Raw genomic sequence first — 7315 nt, forward strand, 5'->3', positions numbered from 1 at the left:
GTGGAAGCTTATTGGGGAGCCAAAACTTCCCTCTCTGCCCACCAGTAATGAGAAGCACACTACCTCAGGCCTTAATGGATGCCAAGTGTGGAACCTGGATTTCTACACAACCTAGCAGCAAAGGAAGCAGGGACTTCCTTCCTCTACTGGAGAGGTGTCTGAAGAAGTAAGCCAAACAGAAAGTTTAAATAAGATCTAGGGTCTCAACATAAAACCCCAAATTTCTAGTTGACATTCAAAAACACATATCATACCAAGTATCAGGAAAACATCAAACAGAATGAAAAGAAAGGAAGTCAATACATGCCAACACCCAGGTGACAGAGACGTCAAGGGTACTAAAAAGGTTTATTTTTTAATTTTTATTTATTTATTTATTTATTTATTTTGGGACAGAGTCTCACTCTGTTGCCCAGGCTGGAGTGCAGTGGCACAATCTCGGCTCACTGCAACCTCCACTTCTGGGGTTCAAGCAATTCTCCTGCCTCAGCCTCCAAGTAGCTGGGATTACAGGTGCCCGCCACCACACCAAGCTAATTTTGGTATTTTTAGTAGAAATGGGGTTTCACCATGTTGGTCAGCCTGATCTCATACTCCTGACCTCAAGTGATCCACCCGCCTTGGCCTCCCAAAGTGCTGGGATTACAGATGTGAGCGACCGCACCCGTCCTGAAAAGGATTTTAAAGTAGCATCACAAAAATGCTTAAGTGGGTTCAAATATATAGTTAGATAAAATGAGTAAAATCTAGTATTTGATAGCACAACAGGATGACTGCATCAACAATCATTTATTGTACATTTTAAAATAACTAAAAGAGTATAATTGGATAATAACACAAAGGATAAATGCTTGAGGTGATGGATACTCCACTTACGATGATCTGATTATTATGCAATGTATGCCCATATCAAAATATCTCATGTACCCCATAAATATATACACCTGCTATATACCCATAAAAATTAAATATAATTTAAAAATATATATTATTGAACAACCAATTACATCGATGCTTAAAACAAGTAAAGCAATAGAAAGTCTCAGCAAAGAAACAGAAAATATACAAAAGAACCAAAAGGAAATTTCAGAACTGAAAAATATGTTTGAAATTTAAAAAGCTTTGGCCGGGCACAGTGGCTCACGCCTGTAATCCCAGCACTTTGGGAGGCCGAGGTGGGCGGATCACGAGGTCAGGAGATCGAGACCATCCTGGCTAACACTGTGAAACCCTGTCTCTACTAAAAATACAAAAAATTAGCCGGGCGGGGTGGCGGGCGCCTGTTGTCCCAGCTACTCGGGAGGCTGAGGCAGGAGACTGGAGTGAACCCAGGAGGCAGAGCTTGCAGTGAGCCGAGATCACGCCACTGCACTCCAGCCTGGGCAATAGAGCAAGACTCCATCTCAACAACAACAAAAAAAGAAATTTAAAAAGCTTTATAAATGGGCTGAATAGCTGAGTGGATGGGATGGGGAAGAGTACTTGAACTGGAGACAGAAGAATAGAAAACATCCAAGGGGAAAAAAAGAAAAAATTTGGACTTGTGAAATGTATTTCCATTTTGTTCTTTGGTTCTCTAAGGCAATATTTGTTATCCAAGTTTTAAACAGATTTTGCATTTTCAATTTATGTATAATATAATTTGCTGCTACTATTAGAAAATTGTAGCGAGTGAATTTTTTACTTTAGAATTAACGTATTGTCCTATTGAAATATATTAAGGAACTGAACAATCAAATGAAGTATATGGAAAGATGAGTCTTTTGCTGAATATATATATTTGTCAAATAAAATGTATCAAATGATTTATTTTCTGAATAAAAATGCATAAATTCATAATTACCATTAAGAAAACACGGCCTTATGATTCAAATAATGTACACATCTGTAGTAGCAAGTTTGGGAAGCTTTTTCTAGTAGCCAGTAGATATAGAGCCTATTTCATTAGTGAGTAAAGTGAATTTATTTTAATGAGAAAAATGACATAAACACAAAATATATGTGGCCACTCTTTCAATCTTTTAAGGCATCCTGAAATGTTTAATTAAGGATATCTATGGCCTAAGAAGTTCAAATCATGAGTAAATGGAAAATTTTTTTCTCTGACCAATTAAATTTCACTTAATGCAGCCATCAACAGCTACTATTCTCATTCTATCAAATATAATATATACCAAATAGAAGAGTCAAAATGTAACAAAAAAGGATTCAATTATGTGCTTGTTGTACAAACAGATACTTGTGGAAAACAATCTATGTGTCCCTTCGTTCCAGTTAAACCTCATTACCAGTGTTTTCGCCTCAGGAAGAAATATCCCAAAAGAGAAACCCTAAATTACTGCATTTAATAGGAACCAGCTATAAGAGTATGCACTGGTGCAGGGGCTTACTCATGACAACTTCTGCCAAGAAATGAGCAACCAGGTATGGGGTGCACATTTGGAATCCGTTGTGCTTATTGTCATAATGTTCCACTTAGCCACAAATTGCCGGTGAATGATGCCCAAGTGTCTTCTTGCAATGCTCAATGAAGCCAAGCAAGTCAGGGAAACTACTTCTCCAGTTGGATGATAAAGAAGCAATTAAATTTTTGGAAGATTGCTGTGAAATTTTTCTGGCAATGATATATTCCTGAAATGTCTGTAGAAATGTCTGTAAATCACATTTTAGAAAATAACTTCCAACTTTAAATAATGCAGCAATCCAATATTTAAAATTATTCAGAAGAAAGTACAATTTAAAGTTTTAAAAATATGTTAGAAGGTAAGACCCCAATAATCTGTTTTCCAACTTCAGTTTTAATTAAATAATATGGTTTAAAGCAGGACACACCTATGATGGAAATTCCAAAAGTAGGAATTAGAAATTTCAACTTCTAATTGTCATTTTCCTTTTTGGCTTAGAAACTTGATTAACTCTATGAGGTATAAATAAAACTGAGTGCAACATAATATGCTGAGAAAATTGCCTAAATCTTACACAAACTTTTTATTGAAGTAAAATTCACATATTAAGTTAGCCATATTAAAGTGAAGAATTCAGCAATATTTAGTACATTCACAATGATGTACAACCTCATCTATCTAGTCCCAAAACATTTCCATCACTCCAAAATAAAATCCCATACCCATTTAGCAGTTACTTTGCAATTTCTTCTCCCCCACCAGCACCTGACAACCACCAATCTGCTTTCTTTTACTATGGATTTACCTATTCTGGATATTTCATATAAAGGGAATCACAGAATATGAGACCTTTTGTCTCTGTCTTCTTTCATTTGGAATATAGTTTTCCAGGTTCATCCATGTTGTAGCATGTGTCAGTACTTTATTTTTATGGCTGAAGGATATTTTATTCTATGTATGTACCACAATTTGTTGATCCATTCTTCTGTCAATGGACATTTGTACTCTTTCTGCTTTCTAGCTATTGTGAATAGTGTTGTTATGAACATTTGTTTACAAGCTTTTGTTCGAGTAGCTGTTTTCAATTATTTCAGGGTATATGCTTAGCTGTGGAACTGCTGGGTCATATGATAATCCTGTGTTTTACTTTTGAGAAACTGCCAAACTGTTTTTCATAGCAGCAGAACAATTTTACATTCCCACCAGAAATGCACAAGGGTTCCAATATCTTCCTACTTCACCATTTGTTTTCTCTGAATTATAAGCACTTTTTTTTTTGCTCTTTGAAATCAACAATGTGTATTTAAGAAATAAAATTATAGAAAGCTTGTTATTGTTGGTCATGCCAAAAAGTAATCTAAAATATTTCTACGCATATTGATATTTGTTCTTTCTTAGAATAATTAATATTTTTTAAAAAGAAATAATATTATTTGTGAATGAACATGGGACAATGCCAGAGTATATATTCTCCAACCTTCACAATTATCTACAAGGAGTGGTTTATGATGCTTTTTCACACTCAAGCATAATGGTGAAATGTAGAAATGATTTAATTAAAGAGAATGCCTCCATTCTGCTAAATACTAAAGTAAAAAAACAAACTGCCAAAGTCAGTGTTGCCTTTCAAGATCATTCCTTGAGAAGAGGTTTGAAATTAATCAGTGTTATACATATCAGTGGGCACCTCCATCATGTTCTACATCTCGGATTTCAAGGTTTTTTTGCGACATGTTGAGCACCATCATCCTCCACGCCCTTGCCATCATAGGGAAATAGAAAACATGAAATTATCTCAGCAAAGATGATCATAGACGTATAACGATGAGAATTTCAGATTCGGAAATATAAATGATAAGAAACATCAAAGTGGAAAAATAATCTTGCTTGAAGCTGCCAAAGTGGACTTTTAGCTTGGTACCTCCCAGGATCCTGACCTATGGAAAGTCCTCTTACCTATACAGGTTTCAGTGTATTAGGAATCTTCTTAGGAGCTGGATTCATGTGCCACAGAAAGAATGTTATATATCCTATTAATTCTTTCTGATTACAGCTTTATTTAGACCCCATTTCCAACCTCACACAGTAATCCCACAAAAGAATTGATGGGGTGAAGGTTGCATTTGAAAGGATGTTTAGCTATAAAAAGATGATATATTGCACTTGGAAAGAAACATTGGCATTATGCCACATGGGTCAAGAAGCTATACAAAATATGTGAAATATGTTAATCTCCGATTAGACTATATAAGAAATTCTGTAATTTTATTCATTATGACATTGACGATAACTCTATCTGATAAAACAAAATCTGTTGAACGCTTCTGTCATCTTCTACACTTCTGTCTACCTCTCAAAATGGCCTCTTTGGAATCCAGGATACTTTTCGAGGAATATTCAATATGCTTTTAGGCATACGCAATACTCAATATCCCCTTTAAGCCTTTCACACACTCTAAGCTAAGAAGTCCAGGATTCCCTGAAATAAGAGGCTCCCTATTCACCTTTTCCCTTGGTTAGAAACATGGTTTTATTAAACTGGAAGGAGGTTGTAGTGAAGTGGAGAAGGCATTACAAGAAGGACCTTTAGGAAACTTGACACTGCCAAGTCAGCAGTTTTCACCTTCCTCATATTTTTCTTAGGGCTTTCCATAGCTGGAAGGTGTTTAGAGATAACCTGTTTCTGCATCCATTCTCAGGATGGTATGTACCAAAACATCTAAGAGAAAAGCAACATTTTCTACCAGTAAGTCCTCTCCAAAACAGTTCTGGGAGGTTACCCAGCACTTGGCTATTTCTACTCTATCCAGTGAATTCAAGTAAAGAATGTGAATTTGAAAATGTCAAGTAGTCTCCCAAGTCAACTAAAATCTCATCTTGCAAAAAGGTGTGAAAGTTAGTCTTTTAGCATAGAAACAACATTTTATTCCATTTATTTTGGAATTTACTTCTCTAGATAGATGGCAATGTGACTATAATCAAACAATAAACACAGCATATCAAAAGTCTATTTGAAATTTCACTCATAAAAATTTGAATTCAATTCACCTCTGCTATTTACAAAACTAAACCCCTTTTAATGTTTTCCAAATGACCGCAACAAGGGAAAACATACATACATGATCACAGAGTATTTCAAAAGCAACATGTCATCAAGGGTTGTATGAATTTTACTTACTCTTTAAAATTGGATATTTATGGGGAAATGAAATATGATATTTGTTGGCCTATAATGTTTTATCAACTCATTTTGCATCATCTGTTTTGTTTGTTTTTCTATTGGTAGAGTAGGCAAATGCCACTACTAACTTCTGGTGGAATATAGGTGACTGCAAGGCCTATTGCCACAGTATTTTGAAAATTTATTTTGAAAAATAGCACTGATAAAGCCTCTTTCAGGCAATTTTTTGATGTCAATGCCCGAACGCAAACAGCCACAAACTATATAGATACTCAGAGCACGCACATGGGTAAAACAACACCAAGGGGACTATATATCTACTTAAATTAATATGTCATTAACTTAGTCAGAAAGACCTTTTAACAAATGAATAAATTATTTCCCAAGGTAGTGAGTTCTCCAAAAGTCCCTGGAAATTAAAGTGTAGAGATTTTATTACCAACGTCCCAGACATTTTACACTGAGATATTGAACTATGAGATCTTTAAGGTCTCCAGCAACTCCAAGAGTTGATGACTGTGGAAGTACATTAAGATTAATGATTCAGGATACTAGAAATACAATTTTTACTGTTTAATTTTTCACCACCACTCTTAATCACATGAAAGCTGGCTTTCATCCATTTAGGTATACTGAAGCTGTTCTCTTGGCTGACACCAAAGATTTTGTTTAAAATTCAGTCGTTATTTCGCTACTCCATCCTCCTTGACCTTTCTGCTGTGTTGGTTACTACTGATCATCCATCCTTCTTGAAACCCACTTCCCCTAGACATCCCCATTAACATACTGTCCTTGTTCTCCTTCAGTCTTCAATGACTCCTTCCAGATTTCCTTTATTTCATCTTCTTATGCTGCTCTCAGTGATGAAGCCCACTCAAGTGCTCACCTTATATTAAATCTTTTCGTCATTCACTCACAAAATTCCTACTATGCTGATGGATTGTTGAATTTTAAAACTTTTAGCCCTGCCCTAATTCACTATATGTTTTTGGGTTCTTTGTTTTTGTTTGTGTTTTGAGACAGAGTCTCACTCTGTCACCTAGACTGGAGTGCAGTGGTGCAATCTTGGCTCACTGCAACCTCTGCCTCCCGGGTTCAAGAGATTCGCCCTGCCTCAGCCTCCCTAGTAGGTGGGATTACAGGCACTGCCACCATTCCTGGCTAATTTTTGTATTTTTAGTGAAGATGGGGTTTTGCCATGTTGGCCAGGCTGGTCTCGAACTCCAAACCTCAGGTGATCTGCCCACCTCGACCTCCCAAAGTGATGGGATTACAGGTGTGAGCCACCACACCCAGCCCACGATATGAGATTTAATCATGTATTTTCAACATCTTACTAAAAGATTCTACCAGGTTAGTCTGCCATAACCTCAAATTTTACCTATCCCCAATTAATCATTAATCAAGTCACTTCTTTTTTTTTTAATTTCCTTTTCTGACAGGGGCACTACCACCTATCCAGCAACACCTGGAATAGTTTTTGTCTCAGGCTCCCTCATGCCCTTTCGTGACAACTTTTTGTACTTAGCCTCTTGAATATTTCCCTTCCTCTTCATTTCCCAGTTCCACAATCTTATTCAGACCATTGTTGCTTAGCAAAGCATCTATGTTTACTTTCCATTTCACAGCTAAGAGAATTTGTTCCTTTCCTGCAGGCCACACTTTATGCTTTTAAAAATCGGTCTTGGTCTGAGACAGAAGATATCTAAGACCCTAACCAAACTCTACT

This window comes from Gorilla gorilla, chromosome 7 (assembly GCF_029281585.2).
Source record: "Gorilla gorilla gorilla isolate KB3781 chromosome 7, NHGRI_mGorGor1-v2.1_pri, whole genome shotgun sequence".
Taxonomy (NCBI): Eukaryota; Metazoa; Chordata; class Mammalia; order Primates; family Hominidae; genus Gorilla; species Gorilla gorilla.